Source organism: Physeter macrocephalus, chromosome 17, assembly GCF_002837175.3.
Source record: "Physeter macrocephalus isolate SW-GA chromosome 17, ASM283717v5, whole genome shotgun sequence".
In the NCBI taxonomy this organism is placed as follows: Eukaryota; Metazoa; Chordata; class Mammalia; order Artiodactyla; family Physeteridae; genus Physeter; species Physeter macrocephalus.
The window spans coordinates 47,177,642-47,197,448 of record NC_041230.1 but is presented as its reverse complement, the minus strand read 5'-3'; the positions used below and the strand labels follow the sequence as shown (position 1 = coordinate 47,197,448).

The 19,807-nt window shown below is 47.8% G+C and overlaps 1 protein-coding gene and 1 long non-coding RNA gene across 4 annotated transcripts in view; one reads left to right on the top strand and one right to left on the bottom strand.

Moving 5' to 3' along the window:
* The window catches only part of WWOX (WW domain containing oxidoreductase), an 818,391-nt gene that overhangs the window by 348,334 nt on the left and 450,250 nt on the right, over nt 1–19,807 (bottom strand).
* LOC114484021 (uncharacterized) lies at nt 10,550–18,298 on the top strand. 3 transcript variants are annotated; one of them, XR_003676477.2, is made up of 8 exons: nt 10,550–10,716; nt 11,799–12,416; nt 13,738–13,812; nt 14,365–15,962; nt 16,134–16,241; nt 16,350–16,558; nt 16,649–16,942; nt 17,773–18,298. It is a non-coding gene; the product is annotated as an uncharacterized lncRNA (long non-coding RNA). The 3 variants fall into 3 exon arrangements; XR_003676471.2 differs by having other exon boundaries at nt 10,556–10,716; nt 16,713–18,298; XR_008615493.1 differs by lacking the exon at nt 16,649–16,942 and having other exon boundaries at nt 10,557–10,716.

Sequence of the window (19,807 nt, the reverse complement as noted above, 5' to 3'; positions counted from 1 at the left end):
ACACGCACGGGTAAGCTCGTAACTTACAAATCTGAACACTCAGACAAAAAGGGGAGGGGAGTAAACACTGCGTGTCTTTCTTTTATATACTCACTGGGCTGGGTATTCTGACAGCTATTTCTGTTGTGCATGTTTTATATATAGTTGACAAAGTTTAGTAAATATTTCACTTATTGTTTTAAAGTAAAATTCTTTCTTCAATATACATTTAATATATTTTATATTTTGTCATTTTATACTTTAAGTGACTAATAAAAGGAACTCTTCCTCAGAACTGCACTACCCCATTCATGTTTCCTGGCTCTTCTGTGGCCCACTGGCCACCCCTCAGACTGTTTGGAGAAGCGGGGGAGTCTATTCATTTTGTCAGGTCACGGACAGATGGACAATAACAAAAACAGAGTCTTCACCTCAGTCCTGCACAAAAATCATCATTGGACGTAATGAACCAGCAATGTGCACGGCTGTGGACATTTAAAGACAATCCTTCCAATTGTCTTTTCTTCCCCAGAAAGCCCTGTTCACTCAAGTGTGTTCAGGTACTCAGTTACAGAGTCAACACAGACTAATTCACTTATCCTCAACAAGTGGGCTACTGATTTTTGCCCGTTTTCAGAACAGCCCGGGGCGACAATAGCGTCCCCTATTAAAAAAAAAAAAAAACCCTGCGATTCCGGGGGAAATGCCCTTTCACTCCTCATAATCAGGTTTGCTTCACATTGGTCTGGACCTATTCCTATGTTCAACTTGGAGCCACTAATTTCCTCAATCCTTTTTTTTTTTCACCTTGCTACATCAGAATCTGGTGTGTTTCTTGCCTTTTTAAGCTGGGAGGTCAACAGGATTCGCCTTCATTCGGTAGGGGTTTATATGAACAAAAATTCCCCGACATAGCAGGAACAAGGCACGAAACACTCCTATTTTCTTTCTGTCTCTCTTTTTTTGGTGATCAACTTGTGAAAAGCAAGTAGCCTCACACGCGAGTTTTCCCAAAGGCAAAAAGAGTAAATCCGAGTTAAGCGTCTAATTTGTACTTCTGTATGTATGGGAAATACCATCCTTTACCTAGAAGTAAAGCTAAAATAGAATTGATAAAAAACATGACACAAAATTTTTTTTTTAAATAAATTATTTTTTTAAGAGAATTCCTTTATTTTTATTATTTATTCATGGCTGTGTTGAGTCTTCGTTTCTGTGCAAGGTCTTGCTCTAGTTGCAGCAAGCGGGGGCCACTCTTCATCGCGGTGCGCGGGCCTCTCCCTATCGTGGCCTTTCTTGTTGCGGAGCACACGCTCCAGACGCGCAGGCTCAGTAGTGGGGGCTCACGGGCCTAGTTGCTCCGCGGCATGTGGGATCTTCCCAGACCGGGGCCCGACCCCGTGTCCCTTGCATTGGCAGGCAGATTCTCAACCACTGCGCCACCTGGGAAGCCCCATGACACAAAATTTTAAACGTACTAAACTCTTTAAAGGAAAGTACTGAATATTAAAAAAAAGGAGATGACAGAGTCAATTTTTGTTGAAAAGAATGATTTGTTTTATGTTAACTACATTACGCATTAATGAGAGTCCTGTGGTAAACTTTGACTTCCTTAAAGAAACCCACGATGATTGGTTGTGGGCTATTATGGCGACAGCCATAAATTCTAGGTGTAAAATGAACGAAGCCCTTAATTGGGGGAAGGGGGGCAGTAAATACCCCTCTTAACAGACTTTGTCTCCTAACAGGGATATATTTGCACAAGAGGCATTCACGTAGCTGCTGTACAAAGAAATAAAGCTGCCCGTCCAATTCAGATGCTGAGTCTGTTAGAAATGTGCTCGTTTCAGCTTCTTTGCTCACTCAGAAGCATTTGAACTTGCATGTTAGTTAGGGGGTCAAATATGAGACGCTGGGGGAAGAAAAAAGGAACACGCACACACACACCACCACTCCAGTAGAAGGAGGGTTCAATGTAACCAGTGAGAGCCTCAACCCTGTTTCATCGAGGCTTCTTCCTGCCGCTTTGATGAAGAGCAAAGATAACCGGGCACTTGCAATGCTAAGGAACGCTGAAAAGCACAGGGCTATGCTTCCAAGTGCAAAGCCACCAGACTGAGGATTCCGGCTAGTGCCGAGTCTCTCAGTAATGAAATTAAACAGGTTTGGTTGTTAATGAGGTGGCTCTGGAAAGGACCGTGCACTGGTGATTTTGAAACTCCAGGCACATTTTCGAGTCTCCAGTGAACACAATGGTAAAAGAACACCGGCTACCCTTTTTACAAGGGCCAGGGGAATGAAAAAAAAAGGGGGGGAGGGTAGCTGTCTGGAGTGGCCTTGCCTCCCCTTGGCTGAGAATGAAGAAGCGAGGGCTCCCCTGACGAGAGTCCTGCCTTTGTGCTGTGCACCTGGAGACTTTTTTTTTTTTTTTTTTTTAGGGCTAAAAAGTCAAATCTCCAAGTATTGATTACTTACAGCATGCCTGAGCGTGACACGCCTTGAGGCATCCGGAGGAGATAGGAGACTGGAGAGACAAGGCTAACATTTAAAACACGATCGGGGAACAGTGAACTGTGGGGTATCACCAGGTGGCAAGCTGAGGGGACAGGGACACCCGAGACATCCCTAGACTGTCAGGGTTAAGGTCTAGTGAAATTTGAAAGGAAGAAAATAAAACGGGCAGGCTGCCATGGACTCGTCAACCTTTGATTTCGCCAAATTAGGGACTTTAAAAAGAAAGCAAAATCAGAGAACATTAAAAAAAGAAAGAAAAAAGGCAGGCAACAGGAACTATCATTTTCTGTCATCTTTATTACAAGAAAAGACATTTTAGTTCTAAAAGAAATGACAGTTTAAAAAAAATGGATACAATGTGCTTGACGAGAAACTACTTCGTCTCTCTTTTCCCCATTTTTCAACAGTCTGGTGAAAAGGTTGTCACAGATGGGCCTCTGGGATCTGACAGATGACAGTTTTCTTCCGCTCATCCTGGTACGGGGTCTCAGCACCATCCTGGCACTCACAAGCTTCCTGAATATTTGCTGAATAAAAGAGGGGCTGTATTTACAAGTGAATATCTGCCTAGGAGAGCAATCCTGCGGGCCCGGGGGTCAGGGATGGGAGGATGGTACGGCGGAGTGTGAAGGAGCTGGTCTGGTAGAGAAAATAAGGAAGGGCATCCCCAGGAGTTATAATGTGTAAAAAAAAAAAAAACTATTTCAAGTCCACCCAAAGGTCGAAGCGTCTGAACTTTGCTTAGCGTCTCCCAAAGGCAGGTTCTAATTAACCCACTGAGACTGGACAGTCGTTACTTGGCGTCCTTATCCCAACCCCACTGGGTCCAACCAGACAAGCAACAAAGCAGTGTTAGAGAAAAGGAATGACTCAGGACACTCGTTAAAGAACAATAAGGCAGCCTTTCTCCAGGGGGACGGTGGGTGGTGAGGAAAGTGATACAATATGGAGGGTAGGGGATTCTTGCTGGAGCGACTTGACAGGACTCTCGCTAAAATCGAGCCGCGCAAAGAAAGGAGGCAGAGGTCTCAAAGTCGAGGCCTGCCTGAGGAGACGATTCAGAGGATGACTAAAGGCTGGTCAAGGAAAGATTCTCTGTCCCTGGGCTCTTTCAACTTCATCTCAGGGCATAAACTTTGTTTTTTTTTTTTTTTTAACGCTGGTAACCTGAGCAGTGACCTTAGACACCCTGTTGGTGTGACGCAAACAGTAACAGCACGTCTCTCGGTGCTGCAGAGAGGCTGAGAGAGGATGAGGGACATCACGCACAGCACGGAGCCTGGCCCCGGAGGGGGACCTGCTATACAGCAATTGAAAAAGAAAAAAGAAAAGATCTGACTGCATTTACCACACCACCGCAACCCCATTCACCATCTCCGAAAATGTGCTGGAGACCGGGGAGGCGAAGGGTGTTCAACCTTGTTAACTTCAAGAACACAGAACGGTTCTCATCGGGGAGGTGAGAAGAGACGTGAAAATGAATCAGCATCGACAAGTCGAAAGTATTACAGACCGGACAGCAGAGATGCAGGTCCCTGACCAAGTAGTGTGACCGAAGCCTCAATCTTCTCATCTGTGAAATGGAGATAATGATAGTATCGACTCCCAGGTGGCCTGAACGAGGAGTCTACAGGATAAGCCATGTAAACCACTTTCTGTACTACCCAGTGTAAAATTATCATTAAAGAAATATGATTATTATTATCACTCTGACTATCACGGCAATGATCAGAACAGAAGAGCTGCTGGGAAAACTTGGCAGGAAGGGGACAGAGCTGCTTTAGAGCTCATTTCATCTTTTGAGTGCAAAGAGGCAATGCTGTTAGCACGCTGCCTCTAGGATCTATCCAGAAGATAGATCTATCAAGCCAATAGGATCTATCCAGAAGAGAACATGAGGATAAAATGTGAATGGAAACACGCTAAAAGAACAAGTAACTCCCACAGTCCTCCACGCTCTGACAAAAGAGGGATTCTGTCAGTGTGATTAGTTCAAAACAGTGTATTAAGCCCAATGGAATTGTTTTAAAATAAGACTCTAATTTCAGGAACCTAAGGAAGGCTGCATTTTAATAAGATACTTCATTGTACCCCAAATACAAAACTATTGTTTGCCTGACTCTATAATTTATTGTTGGACAGACACTGCACTATTACTATAGCAAAATGAAACATGCGATGATTCTGCTAATAAAACAAATGGATCATACGGCAAAGCACAGCTCGGCAGTTTAAACAGAGCGGAATACCCCTGAGTTGAGATCTACATGGTCTAATATTCCCGGTTGGAATTTCACCTTTCTCTACTCTTCCGCGGGGAAAATCACTGAAATGGTCTGCTAACAATACCATTACCGTCTCCCTAACTTAATCCTTTGTTCCTTCCCAAGAAAAGACTGCCGCTGATTATGAATATTCTGCTCCACAATTTCCATCAATTAATATACTACCGTGTTCTTATTATGGTATTAATAGCTTCTTGACTTATATTAGAGAGTATAGATTTTACACCATGGGTAAAGCTATTTTTTGCCCCTTTAACAGGAAGTGCTTATAGAAAAAGGACTTATAATTTGGAAAATGGAGGTGCGGGGTGTGGATAATTGCTTGGAAATAACATATTCTACTCTCCTTCCTGCTTTTTCTCCTCTCTGTGGGGGAATTCCTATTCCCTAGTCAAGGGGGGAAGGACAGCTCCCCCGAACCACCTTTGTCCTGCGACCTTCCATCTGGGAAGAGGCATCCTGAGCTGAGCTGGTGTTTCTCCTCGGGTCTGCAGAGTCTGCAATTCGCCTTTCACAAAAAAAAAAAGAGGCAGAGAGAAGCCCAGCCCCCTTCCAGGTGAAAAAAAAAGAGGCAGGTGGTAGTGAAGAAGAAAGGGATGGTGGAGATGAAGGGAGAGAGCTGAGCCTGGAGACAGGCCGACCGGGATCTGCCTCTCCATCCTTGCAGGGAACCACCTCACCTGGCTGTCACTTACATCCCCCGGGCCCTGGACGCCTTGCCTGTAAAATTACGCACTCACGTCCACTCCCCAGATACTGGCTGGGAACCGAATGAGGTTGTGTGTGTGGGCAATGCTGCTCAAGGTGGCGGATGGGTGACAGAAGGCTCTGGAAAGAAGGGAGGTGTCCTGCCCTCTTCCCAGCTACGTCCAAAGCCACAGACGCCCCTGCAGGACTGAGACGGGCGTGGGGTCAGCATGCAGGCTGCCCCCAGCCACCTCGGGCAGGGGCTCCCAGGCCCGAGTCACCCCCTCGGGGATTGTTCAGTCTGTTCTAGACCTCTGGCTCTGAGAATTGACACTTTCAAGGTGGCTGTTTAGATGAGCCGACATCTAGAACACCCTCAGTGGCCTGTGCTCAGAGCTCCCGCTTTTACTGCCCCCATTGTCCTGTTAAAATTTCTGGGCGGTTTCAACCACCCCCAGGATTTACTGATGCATCCCGAAGATTCTAGTCTCAGTCCCACCACTGTGTGGGCACCAAGGGGCGGCTTCACCTCTCCGGACTGTCGCCCCATAAAACGAGGAGGTGGGTTCCGAGGGGAAGTCACAAATGACCTCCTGCACACCCCACCCCTTCCATAGAGGCTGGGTCCATGGAGGGTTTAAAAAAAGGTGAACTGGTTGCCAATATTTAAAAGCAGAGATACTTCCTGCAAAAATCCTGAGTCCCCCTTTCTCTTTAAAAACACCCTCAGCAACAAAATGCTGGAGCTTGGGAGCCGTTACCCTCACATCTGAGTGTCCACTTGGCCCACTTCTCCTTTTATGTTAACTTACAGGGGATCCCACAGCACCTCTGAGTCCTAAAAATGCTAGAGTCCAGGCACTGTCACTTAGAGAGCAGCCTGTCCTTTTCCAGGACGGAGCCATTCCCAGGACACGTCTGCAAGGCGCCTCATAAAGACTCCCTTCAGCATCCCCTAGGTCGTTCTGCGAAATGTTAACCCTCCCCGCCGTCCTGCTGCCTAAACCTAAGTTATCCGGGAGAAGCTCCTTTGCCCTCCCAGGCCTTCGGGTGCTGCTCTGAGATGCGGGAGCACATGATGATTGACAGGGCTGGGTTTTGCTGTATTTCTCGTAAAACTGTTTCAGGAACGATTAAATGGCGAGGGCTGGAAAAGAGACGGATGGACCCCTCCTGAGGCCGTGTCTACACATGACCAGAGCCGTCCACGGGGCTGGCTGAGTGAAAAATGCCAGTCGGAGGGGCCGCGTGATTGAACTGACAGGCCGATTCCCCAGCCAGGGAAGGCGGCCTTGGGCAGTGGCTGGGGGCAGGGCAGCTGGCCCTTTGGTTTTCTTTTCCCCATTTAAAGCACTTTGCAGAGTCTCCAGCCCAGGGTAGAGATTCAGTTCAATGTCTGTGGATTGATTGATGAACTTAAAGCTCCTGAGAGATCCTGTAGGCTCACAGAAAAAGCTAGACAAGCTGAGAATTTCCCTGTCTTTCTCAAAAGGAAAACGTTCAAGAAGCAGCCCCTTAACTGGAGATGATTTACATTTCTCTCTTGATCTTAGAATTGGAGGAGCGGGTGAAAGGCTCCATCGGCAACCACTGGAGTCTGGCCCAGAACAGATGCCGGGTCCAGATTCCTGCCTGACACCTTCAAGACACGGACCAGCTTTGGTGGCCCCAAAGTGTGACTTGGTTGTTTAGACCGTGGGGGTCAAATAAGTTTTGGCTCTGTTGCCGACCCAGCTAAGCAGGTCAATGAAACGCCCCGTGCCTCAGCTTCCCTGTTGAGAAATGGGGATTCACGCGAGCTACTGAGGTCAAGGGCTTAGCACAGAACCAGTCTCAGAAGAGATGTTCACCAAAAGGTACCTGTTACTACGGAGGGGACCGTGATGATGCCAGATGTGATCTCACCACGCGTGCGAGGTAAGACTCCAGGGGCTGCTCTAACTCAGACGAAAGGATCCCCAACGCCCTTTCGGGGTGCTCCAGGGTCAACTGGGTATTAATGCCTTTTGCATTTTAGTGGAGTGATGCCTCACTCCATCCAGCACTGCAATTCTGAAAGGAGACTTCCTTTCAGAATGTTTGCCTGCTGATTACCAGAGAACACCCCAACCCAATGCTGTCTGCCTGCGAGGAAGCCTGGGTAAGGGATCCATGGGTCCCCTAAGTCTCTCCCCCACGGGAGGTCTCTCACCCTAGAGAGAGGTCTCTGGCTATTTGCTAAATTGTATCAGAGCAAAATGAACCAACGTGTATAGGGAAGGGGGGGCGGAAGGTGTGGGCCAGGATGTGAAGTTAGTAACACCTTATAGATTCAATTTGCATTCCCCTCTCGATGTTAACCCAATCTACACGAGCTTTCCAAAACAGGCAGTCATTCGAAATCCTCCCACGTGACAGACAGTCTTAAACATGTTAAAACACCATCCCTTTCATGGACCACACCACACAATGTGGTTTTAACTGGTTCTAGAATATTCTGAGAGTGAAATATTTTCTGTTTCTGGGCCAGAACTGGTCATTTCTTCTTGAGAATATGATGTTTGAAAATCAGTGCCTCCTATTATAGATTTCTCCCTCAGCCTGTAGAAAATCCATGATTCCCTAAACATTGGTCTTTGAAAGCACATTGACTAAAATCTTCATGTTTAATTCATGAAGCGCAGTCTGGAGATTAGCGGAGCTGGACATAGACCAGGAATACTTTATCATATTCTAATAAGCAGAGGCTGAAAATTGCATTTCTAAAGCTACAGTATTAAAGGGCACACCGCAAAACATGACCCAAACATAACTCAGTAGTTTTACAGTGTCTGAAAAGGCTTTGATATGATAAAGTATGCTGACGAGGGGAATAAACACAACTACAAATTTCTGAATTTAAAAAGGAGAAAACCGGGGGTGTGAGGGGGTGCTTGGCAAGCATTCAGTATATTCGTGGAAAATATATATATTATAAACTCATATACTGGGATTCCTATTAGACCAGTATTGACTACTGAGTCACGCTATAGAAGATCACTATAGCACCACAATTTAGGTGTGTGGAAAGCGTAAAAGCATGAGCGAGGAAAGAAAATAAATAAAGCAGAGCCTAATGAGGTTAATTTGAAGATTTCCAGAAAAACTTAAGTGCTGGCTTTTCAACCTTTCTTAAAACAGGTCACCGGCATTGTTTCCAAAAGCAGAAGGCAACGAATGTGGGGGGCAAATGCTTGATGGCACAGCAGGGACACTGCTCACAAAATGGTACAGGATAAAAGCCCTCCCCCACGCAGGCAAAAATGACCTGCAAAATGAGGGCGATGTGTAAAAGCAACCACACATCCAAATACATAAATCAGTAGGGCGTATACACCCTGTGCGGTGCCTGGCACAGAGCAGGCGCTAACAAGGATCTGTCTGATCGATTGATTGATTAATGTGTGAGAAAGCAAGCAAGCGATGGAAAACAGGTCCTGTGCATATGCCACGAGAGCTATGGAGACTGTTGGATCTACTCTACTGAGTGCTTGCCAAGCTGTTTTCCCCTTACAAAGGCAGCCACTGATTAAAATAAACGAAGCATTAGGCCAGGAGCAGTTTTCACGAAGTCAGGAGCTTCCAGCCAGCAAGCACTGGACCCACTGGTGGGCTCCACTGTTTCTATGCAGGAGAAGGTGGAGGTGCGTAGCCGCAATCAGATCAGAAGGGAATGCGGTGCTGGGGGCCCAGAGGCTCTGTCCTTGAACTAAAGAGCGTGGGTGTTACTTAGACTGCATGTTTACTGGGGAAGGTGCCGGGGGATGCTTTGGAGATTTGGCCCATGGGGGGGATGTGTGTGATCACCAGCTCTCATCACTGCTGAGATCAGAGGAGAAAGATCAGAGCGGCCAAAACCTGCTGATTTCTATGATTTTCTTTTTCTGGGTGTGCACTCACCACGATGGCTTCACTCACTTAAGGAAGCGGAGTTTACCCCGTTACTTTCAATCAGGCCCCGTTCACCCCCGGCCCAATCTCCCTGCTGGCCTCTCATGACATAGCCCAAGCTTCTGCCACCACCCCAAACAGGACTCGACATCAGCAGACATCAGCAGAGGACGAGTCGTCTTCAGCTGGCTGGTCCCACTGTCACCCTGATAACACCTTAATTACTGCACACCTACCCCCCACTCATGAAGGGCTAACATCTTGACAGGTGACCCACTGCCTCTCCAGGCCTAGGCCTGAGCCTGCCAACGTAGGATCTCAAAACCTACTCCTTGCGTGAAACAAATGAACAAATGAAGGCGGTGACTCCAAAACATCCAGTCCTAAAGGGGGACTGCGGACATCATCCTTTGTTTTGCATTCCACATTCACGTAAAAAAATAAAGTCTATGGCGTCTAGTACGTATACATACCAGTACGACTACAGAAAATCTGACTACTATAAAAAATGAGCAGAAAGAAGAATGAAAAGCTACCCATACCATTTAGTATTCTTCTCACTTTGAGGGTAAATTTCACCCCTCTGAACCCTGAGGGTCTTTTCCATCCTACTGAATTCAGATTTCTGACTGCAGTACCTGACACACCACCCCAAAGCTGTTCTGAGCACGGTTCACCAGCCAGAGCATCCTCACTGGCTGACCAAGAGGCAGGGGGTCCTGCTGGCTCTCTGGTGAGCACACCGTTTACCTCGGAGAGGTCAGTGTGGCCAGGCGGGAGAGCCTGGGGACCCCACTCTTGAGAGATGTGGCCCTAAATATAGCCACTCCAAGTCACGAATGGACATGTTGGTTGCAAAGATGTGGCGCGGGCTCGATCGATGCGTGGTCCCAACCAGAATTACATGTCACGTGCTGGAGGGGGACAGGAGTCGCGCAGCTGCCAGCCTGGGGCCACGAGAAGACTCTCAGAGGTGAGCCAGGAGGAACGGGCTTCGGTTCCAGCTTCAAGGGAGGGGAAGAGATGATGCATTTCCAGGTGCTGATGTCCCTGTAGCCTCTCTCGTCCTGCTGCTGCCGGACCTTCCACCGGGAGGGAGCACGGTATCTGACTCCGCGTCGATTTCCGCAGCAGCTGTTGGCAGCGAGGCACGTGTCCACCCACCCTCAGTGGCTGCTTATGCAAGGTTTGCAATGTCTTTTCCTGCAACTGCCACCGCTGCAGCAGTCCCATCTGTGCGGCCGCCTCCAGCTGGACACCCCCAGGGCCTCCGGGACAGAGATTACGCCCCTAAACAACGCTGGATCCTTGGGCCAGCTCCCTTTTCCAGGGGCCTTCAAAGGTAAGAATGGGGTCATGGTGAAAGGGTACCACTGCATGCCTGAGAGACCGGCCCTTCTTGCTCCCTTAATTATAATTCCTTACTTGCAATATGCATCAGTCGGTATTTTAATAAACAATGAGGGATTTGAAACAGAGAAACTAGGAAACTGCTTTAATTTACATCCCAAGGGACTGAGGCTGGAGAATTCTCTGAATGCCAAATAAATAAAAAGTGAAGCAAGGGTCAAGTCAGGGGTAGTCTTTGAGTTGTAAAATGGGATAAAGGAGTCAGGCATGGCCCACGGCAACTTATTAGTCCCTAGACGCCCCCTGGGCTGCCCAGGGTCCCTTTAAATACAGAAAACAGAACTGCACCAGAAATACCAGCCCCTTCTGGAAGCGGGGTGGGAATGCCGTGGTTGATATGACCGGAAATGATGAGTCATGGCCAGCTGAGCACTGAGACGCTGCATACGGGTTTGGCACTAGGGCGGGTGGGCAGGGCGAGCTGTGTTCCAGCTGACATAAACAAGCCAAAAGGCAACAAGGCAGGCGGCTTTGGGGTCCATCCTCCGCCCGCTCTGTCAAAGAGTCAGGTAACATGGAGAGAGGTCGGAGCTTGTTCCAGCAGATACAAAAGTATGAGCTGATCTGAGGATCTGCTGCTACAGAGTGTGGCTGAAAATAAGAGTCTAGGGAAATCTCGGGGACTGACTTTGCATTGCTGCATGGGGTGATGTGAATCGATGTACACACAGATGACTAGGGCTTCGCGTCGTGTGTGGGGTTAAAAAGGCCCCGAGGATTCCAGGAGATGAAGCTGAGGACAGGTTAAAGGATAGGCGTTAATAAGGCAGGGGAAAGAGCAGCTAAGAAGTGGCTTTATAATGCTCTTGCAGAGGGACTTCATAAGCATTATCGCCTCTCATCCTCAAATGGATCTTCCCAATCTGGGAGAAGTAGAAACTGATACACAGGTGTTCCTGATGACACAAGCTGGAGACGGTGACGGGGGGGACTCAGATGCTAAACTAAGGTCACCTGCCTCCCCCTCCAGTTGCTAAAGGAAGAAACCCAAAGACCATTTTTGTTTGCTTGCAGCGTGGAAACGTACGCACCAATGGATCCACACGCACAGGATGCCATCGGCTTTCCCTCTCGCCAGCCCTGTCTTGGTCTCATCTCTCCTTGTCTCTGATTCTCTTTCTCTGTGGGCGTACCTGTCTTCCTACACCGGCCCACCTCTCTTTTTTCAACAGACTGCCTTCCTCCGTGCTACGTGGGGAGACGCTACCAAGCAGCAGGGCCGCTGGCTTAGCTGTGCAGGGTGCAGGCACGCAGAAGCCTTCCTCACCAGCTAGAGCACAGAAGTCCCTGGAAGGACTCAGAGCGTCCTGGTTTTCTGCGTGCTCAGTCCTCACGGCAGCACTTCGGCCAGGAGACGGGCGCTGGGGTTGGTCAGACCTGGGCCAGGTGCCCATCCCCATGGCTGGGGGGTCGTGGGGGTCATTTGGAGACCAACAGCCCTATGTTCACCATGAAGAGTGAGACAGGTGCACCCCAAGCAGGATAGGGTGCTGTGAGCAGTACAAGGGGGATGGGGAAAGATGCTGGACCTCTTCAATTACAACAGTAAAAAAATCAGGATAAAGCCCTGTGATCTTCAAAAGAATCGGGACACAGTGCACGGGAGAAAGGCAGGCTGAGAGGCAGTGAACGGTAGGATGCGAAAGTGTTGCCGGGTGTCTTAGGCCACTGGGGCTGCCGTAACAGAACACCATAGGCCAGGTGGCTTATAAACAAGGGACGGCGGTTTCTCATACTTCTCGGGGGTGGGATGTCCAAGATCAAGGCACTGGCAGATCCGGCATCAAGTGAGGGCCTGCTTCCTGGTTCAGAGATGGCTGTCTCCTCCGTGTGTCCGCACGTGATGGAAAGGGCTGGAGAGCTCTCTGGGTCTCTTCTCTCTGGGCACTAACGCCATTCATCAGGCTTGGCCCTCATGACCTAAGCACCTTCCAAAGGCCTCGCCTCCTAATACCATCCCATTTGGGGAATCGGTTTCAGCATATGAATTTTAGGGGACACAAACATTCAGTCCATAGCAGAAACCACCAGTGTGTCCAAACTATTCTTTTTCCCTTCTGCCTTGACTACAGAACTTCCCTATTTATTTATTTCCATATTTATTTACCGAGGCAGCTTGGAGTCAGGACGGAAGGCTGCATTTCCCAGCCCACCCTGCCATTCAGCCGCTAAATTGTGGCTATTGGGAAGGAAGCACAGGTCTTGGGGGGGACTTTCTAAAAGGCTCCTTGAAAGGGAGGAGGGTGGATTCTATTCCACGTTTCTCCTTCCTGCTGTCCGGTCGTTCTGGACGGGGGGTTATCTTGAAGATGGAAGCAGTGCTGCCGAGCAGAGAGGGGCAGGCGGGGTGGCTGACGGCTCTGTGGGGGGGGCCAGGCCACCTGCAGGCGGCTCGTTTCCGCTCCTCTTTGACGTGAAGGAATTTTACCACCCTTGTTGGGGCCTTGTTAGCAGCAGCCAAATGCAATGCCTGATTTATCCACCTGGGTGCCAATCCAGGCCCGCCATGACCCTCCGGGCCCAGTTTCCCAACCTGAGCTGCCAGTAAGAGCAGAGCTACCCTGGCTTCTTCTTCTCTCTCTTCGTCCTCCTGCTTCAGCCACCAGACACTCCAGGGGTGTGAGAAACAAACGCCCTGTCTCAACGATCCGCGTGCACAGCGACATTCCCATAGCTCTCGTGTAACTCAGGAACGCTCAAGCAACTGTATTTAGCTCAATATCATTAAGTGCTTGGATGTTTATCTGAGATCCTGCTACCCTTCCCCAAGTACCGGCTCTGGGCAGAATATACCTATTTTCTATTTGGGTAAATTAGAATCTGACCTCTGAACAATGACACAGTAAAAACAAAACGAAATGGAACAAAGACAAGACTTCTATTGCACAAGAAGCTTCTGGACTACCAGACTTTTTTTTTTTTTAATACCATGGTCTTCTTTATTTTCTCATAGGTACATCATATATTGTAATACGAAATGGATATTGACTGCAGCTGAGGTGCCTATCCACATGTATTGACCTCAGAGGTAAATATTGACCGAGACAAAGGTAAAATCGATGCTTACCTTGAGGGATAATAAATCTGGATATCTATTGAAATAAGAAGTCAATAGGTGCATTGTTACAAACACCCACGGTTAGAGTCACTTGAGCAAATTTGTACAACGAGCGGTCAGTGGGTGTTTTCTAGAAAACTAGAGGCAGTGGGAGCAGTTCACAGAGGCTGCGCTGACTGGCCGTTTGCTTATTTACTCCTGTCTGTTTTGCTGCCAGCTAGCACTGGAGAAGGTAAATAACACCCCCCCAACCACCCCGTCAAAGGAAGGAGCTCAGCCTCTATGTTCAGGAGGCAGTTACTGAATTAGGTGTTTGCATTGGTTCCTGGAAGAAAAAACTGATGTGGGTATCCCCATTTTACAGCCTGGTAAACTGAGGCTCAGAGAACTTGAGAAACTCATCTGACAGAGATGATAAAGGGCGAAGCTCTAAATTCAAAGCTAATTGATGCTAAACTTGTGGTCTTTCTAACACATCCCTGTCTGCTGATATCTGTGATAAAACTGGGACTCGGGCGATAGAAAGGTCAGAGAAAGGTGAATGCAGAGATCGGAGGGAGCGAGGAAGGGTCTGTTTGCGACAGAAGGCGACCATCACAACTTCTTTGCAAAAACGGACAGGAAATTTCTGTGACTCGCACTCTCCCATCACTGCCGTCGATCATTAGCATCGTTACAGCTGAGTTTCGGTGAGTTGTGCCTCGGGGCCGGGTACTGCGGTAAGCGTCTTACAGATCTTACCTCGAGTAACTCTCATAACCCTAAGAGGTCATATAGTGGATAACTTGGCCATCTATCCAATATTCATTCTCCATTTCTCCCTTGATGGCCGAGCCCCATTTTGGTCACTTATCACCCCCTCCACCACATGGACTAAAACTGGGCTATGAATCTTCAGGGGCCTAAGCTCCCAATCATGCTGGGTCCAGATGCTTCCCTAGAGACTGGTTATACACAGGCATTTGATACAATTCTGGCCAAGGAGATGTGAGCATAAGTCTGTTGAGGGGCTTTGGGGAAAGGTCTCCTTGTTCCTGAGAGACACAAAAGAGAAGAGAAGGTGTCTTTCCTTCCAGCATTACGCCCACTGGTTCCGGTGATGGGAATTGCTGTAGCCATCCCGAAAATGTGAGAGAGACTCTAACTGAGGAAGAGACTGATGGACACCTCAGGGAAGTGGAGCCAGATCAGGACGTGTCACCTCTGGGACCACCTACCTCTGGACTCCAGATTAGGTGGGATAACACACTTCCATACTACTGAAGCCACTGCAAGTTGAGTTTCCTGTCATATGCAACCCCGGGCACCTCAACTGGTACAGGTAGGGGCCATATTATCCCCCTTTTACGCAGGAGAGATCTGGGCTTAGGGATGTTAAGTGTTACATGAGGCAACTAGTATGGTCTAACTCCACAATCTGAGTTCTTAACTGCTCCCCTGCAACCTTCCCAGGCATGCTTCCCATTTGAGGATAACACCATAATCTAGTGGAAACTGGGCCCTGCAAATGAAATCAACCAGGACTGGCACTGATCCCCTCTATCTGACCTTAAAACTCCTTTCTGTAAGCACGGTATAAGAGACACCCTCCCAATACCTACTCCCTTCAGAAGCCCTGGGTTTCAAAACTGTTTTACTGAATAATAAGACATTTCGCCCTGCCTTAACATGTGAACTGCCGGAGAACTTGGTTATGTTTCCTCAACACCCAGAGAGGCAGTTTATCAAAAGGCTTCCGCTCAAGAAACATCCCATGTGCGTTCAATTCTCCTCGTCCAACCTACTCTTTCTTCCTCGCTGAAACAATCCTTTTCATTCTCCAATGTGCGGCAAAAGCGACAGAATTAAAGGGCGTTTCCTCCACTCTCCTTGACCATGACCGCCATCTTGGATCTGCCTTCCCCACCAATAAACTACCATGATGAACCTCCTGTAAGAGTATTCAACACACTGGATTCCTTCAGTAATCCTCCACTGAGTTCCTGCTAGCTTTTTGCTGTATGTGTTTCTCTCCTTTAAGACAGGAACTGTATTTCATTTATTTATGTAATCCTAGGACCCATCACGGTACCTGACACATGGGAGCAAGCACAGAATTTGCTGATAATTATAGATCTCAGGTAGGGTAGGAGGTGTCATGAACAGCTGTCTTTTCCCAGAGATCCCTAGGGAAAATTCCAACAAATAACAACTGCCAACAAAGACCCTCTTCCCCTAGAGTTTTCCATCTTTTCTCACCTTCTAGCTAAGAAGCAGCATCACGGTTAATCCCCTGGTTTCTTAATCTACAGAAAAAAAGAAAGGGGAAAAAAAGCCAACAGACAGGTTACGACACAGTTAAACTACGGGAAGCCAAAAGAAAGTGAAGAATCACACGCTCTAAGCTCCATCTTGCCTTCGTAAGTCTGTATTTTTACAGGAAATCAGGGTACCTTATCATCCATTTATTGGTTATCTTTATGCCATTACCATAAACTCACACTTAAGCAACAGCCTCTCTACTGTAGGTTCTTTGCGGTGTCCAGGGGCACTAGCGAGAGGCACGGTAGGGGAGTCACTGAAGAGTCCAATCCACCGAGGGCCCACATTCAACAAAAAGACAAAGACCTTTGGACTCAGACCGAATTATACCACAGACTTTCCATGGTTCTCCCACTTGTAGATGGCAGACTGTGGGACGTCTTGGCCTCCATAACTGTGTGAGCCAATTCCTACAGTAAGTCTCCTCTGTTTGTCTGCCTATGTATGTATGAGTGTGTGTATCCATCCATCCATCTATAACCCTATTGGTTCTGCTTCTCTGGAGAACCCTGATACAGGTAGTTGGGTCAGATGAAATTAATGTATCAATATGGAGGCCACATTCGCAGAAAGAGACATCGCAGCGTGGCTACTAAATAATACTGATGGGAGACAAAGTAGAGAATGGTCATTTCTTCCTGGAAGGCTAAGGCTCTCCCCCTCCTCCTCCTCCTCTTCCACCATGACCACCACTACAAGGACACCTGCGTATCTCCACAGGGACCATTCTGGATGTCTCTATTCCCAGCACCCTGCTCAGTGTCTGGTACATAGTAGGTGTTCAATCAACTGATGTTAGGTAAGCTGTTAAAGGTATGAAGAGGTACCTAGGACACCTTAGCAGGAATGAACGCGAGACAAGTGTTCAGGGGACGGAATGACCTCACCTTCTCTGAGCCTCCGTGTCCTCAGAAAAAATGAACTAAACCCATCACGCAAGTGGCTTTTGTTAAGTTTCAAGATTCTAGTAATATGAGCTTCACTCCTGTTCATGACCTGCTTCAAGCAAGTTATGAAGCCACTTCAGAGTCCAAGAAAGGGTGGATTTTGCTGCTGAGCCAGAGCTTCCTGACAGCCAGGCTCATCTGAGTACACAGTAGCCCCATCCCCGTCCCCCCAGGATAGCAACTAAGCGGTTCACCAGTGGCAGTCTCAGGAAATCAGGCTGCTAATTTAAGGCGATGGCCTGAATCTTCATTATTTGCACCCAAAAACCATGAGTCAGGTCTCCTCCTGTTTGCCAAATGCTACAACCCATTCGCATTTGGGGCTATCGTCATCTGGAGAGTATTCCAAGGGCTTCAGCTGGAGCAAAAGAGCCCCCCAGGGAAAACTCTGCCCTGTACCTCACCAACACTGACCCTCCCTGCAGCCGCGCAAGGCCGGCCAGCAGCAAAGCAGCCAGGGCCACAGGGAAGCGCAGTCAGAGCCACACAGGGAACAGACATAAGGCTGACTTTAATTGCAGGGTCATAGGAGGATTTTATCTAATTGCCACAACTACAAAAGAAGAGGTTAAGTCCCTTGAAGACACTCACCATTTCCAAGAGGGAGGCCCACTTGATTTACGTAACCACCAGTAAACATGCAGAAAAACATGCACTTAAGAGACTTAATGTTTCCTGACAGCAATGAATTGGCGTTCGCTGGGACACTGTGCACATTTCCCAGGAAGAAGTCCTGTCGCGAGGATCATGAAACGGTTCCAGACTGCACCAGCTGACCGATGAAAGCTTGGCTCCAGTTTCTCAAGGACAAGGCAATGGCCAAGATTGAGCGCCCCGCTGTCTGGGCCACTTCGCTCCCTCTATTCCCCACACGGATGACTCCAAACACCCGGTGGGTTCACCGCCAAAGAAAATGACAGCTCTTCTGATCAACAGCTCTGGTGACAGTAATCAGGGGAGGGCAGTGAGCTAGTCTCGGGGTGCGAAGTGATCGCCTGTTTTCAGGATAATCAATAAGACACTTATCTTGCAAGATTCGTGCAAGTTTGGAATCAATTATGAATGGGATGATGGTAAAACTCCAGGAGAGACTTGCTGGATTTTTAAAAAATTCTCATCAGAGTCAGGCTCCATTTCGTGGGTTTCTCTGAAATGTTATATACATGTAAAAATGAATACTCACTCACTCTACTATGCCATGATCAAATAGCGAGATTACCTCATGATTTAGGAGGGATTTTCAAATTCAGACTCTGTGGAATCTTGGGATAATATCTTTCAGGTTTAAAAAAAAAAAAAAAGGAGGAGGGATTTCCCATCAAGGGTATAAAGGGTTGCAATGTCGTATACAGTAGAAATGGCCTGAATTTTAGACGCGAACGGACGTTTACTCTGAAAGTAAGGTTCTACCAGTTAAAGATAGATGGTCTTCGGCACGTTACTTAACGGCCCCAAGTCAAAATTTCCCTACATCAAAAAGACGACAATGGCATCGCATCGTAAGGTTATGGTAAAGTTAAAATGAGATTATCCATATGAAAAGTTTACCGTAATCCCAAGCAATGCAATAGGCACTCAGTAAAAGTTAGTTATTCCTCATGTTAAGAGTCCTGACCTGGTCACCTTGAGCCAGTGACTTCATCTTTCGGGTCACCACTGTCTCATTTCTCAAATGGAAATATGTTGCAACAAATATGCTGCAAGGCGGCTGGGGAATTAAATTAGATAATGAACAAAATAGCATCTGATCTTACAACTGGCACATGATAGGTACTAAAAATGGTAAGTAACGGTATGGAAAAAATTCACTGTTTTCCCTTTACTCTCTCTCACACTCACAATTCTTCTGACACCAGATGGGTGGGGTTTGTCCCCCAGCAAGCGAACCTCTGAGACCAGCTGGGTGTCCTACAATTCAGTTCCCTTCTGACACTGATAACCAGAATTAGAGCAGACCTCAGTCCCACAAGGCTGCCTCCACTTCAGATGCCAATCTCAAACAGCTGGTCCCAAGGTCACCCAAAACTTCCGTCTGACTTGCTTACAAAACGGGAGGTTTCCACCACCTCCTTCTCAGGTTCCACAATTTGCTACCGTGGCTCACACAACCAAGGAAACCAGTTTCCTTGCTATTGCCAATTGATTACAAAGGCTATCGTGAAGGGCACAGATGAACGGCCAGATGAAGAGATGCACAGGGTCAGGTCTACAAGGGCTCTGAACACAGGAGCCTCTGTTCCCGAGGAGTTCGGGGTGTCACCCTCCCAGCTCATGAATGTCCTCACCGACCTTTAATGGAGGGATTTCTCCGAACCCTGCAATGTAGGGATTTTTGCGGAGGCTTCATCATGTAGGCAAGATGGATTACTAACTCAATTTCCAGCCCCTTCCATCTCTCCAGAAAATGGAAGGTGGGGCTAAAATTTCCAAGCTTCTACTCACGGCTTGGTCCTTCTGGTGACCAGACCCCATCCAAGGGCCCACCATTAGTTGCCTCATGAGGACAAAAAACGCTTCTACCACCCAGAAAAGTCCAAGGGATTCAGGAGCTCCCTGTCAGCCACTCTTATCACTAAGGAAATGACAAGGGTCTCGGGAGTCCTGTGTCAGGAACCAGGACCAAATACCAAATGTTAGCAGGAGCCAGGGGCAGAGAGAGACATACACATATATATATGTGTGTGTGTGTGTGTGTGTGTATATACACACACACACAC